The sequence below is a fragment of the Leptonychotes weddellii genome, unplaced genomic scaffold (assembly GCF_054177405.1).
Source record: "Leptonychotes weddellii isolate Sample4059 unplaced genomic scaffold, ASM5417740v2 HiC_scaffold_76582, whole genome shotgun sequence".
Lineage (NCBI taxonomy): Eukaryota > Metazoa > Chordata > Mammalia > Carnivora > Phocidae > Leptonychotes > Leptonychotes weddellii.
Genome location: NW_028046722.1, coordinates 1 through 426, shown reverse-complemented (window position 1 = coordinate 426; position 426 = coordinate 1). Strand labels below are relative to the sequence as shown.

General features: G+C 46.9%; 1 non-coding gene across 1 annotated transcript; it reads left to right on the top strand.

Annotated features, from left to right (window-relative positions):
* Positions 1–131, top strand: LOC145719843 (small nucleolar RNA SNORA63). The gene has a single exon (XR_014142641.1). It is a non-coding gene; the product is annotated as a small nucleolar RNA SNORA63 (small nucleolar RNA).
* The last annotated feature ends 295 nt before the right edge of the window (positions 132–426 follow it).

Here is a 426-nt window from a genome sequence, read left to right as displayed (position 1 = left end):
ATGCAGGATCTAGTTACAATGTAGCTGTAAAGTGCTGCCTTGTCTTTGCCCTCTGCTCAAAATAAAGCTGTTACCTTTCTAGCCCTGTCCGCCATGGTGCTTAGCAGCCAGGGATGCATGGTCTCAGACATGTTTACCAAGTAAAACACTGACTTGAGGGGCGCCTGGGTGGCTCAGTCTTTAAGCGTCTGCCTTCCGCTCAGGTCATGATCCCAGAGTCCTGGGATCGAGCCCCGCATCGGGCTCCCTGCTCAGCCGGGAGACTGCTTCTCCCTCTCCCACTCCCCCTGCTTGTGTTCCCTCTCTCGCTGTATCTCTGTGTGTCAAATAAATAAATAAAATCTAAAAAAAAAAAGAAAAGAAAAGAATAGATATCCCTCATTTTGTTTATCCATTCATCTTTTGATGGATACTTGCTTTGTTTCT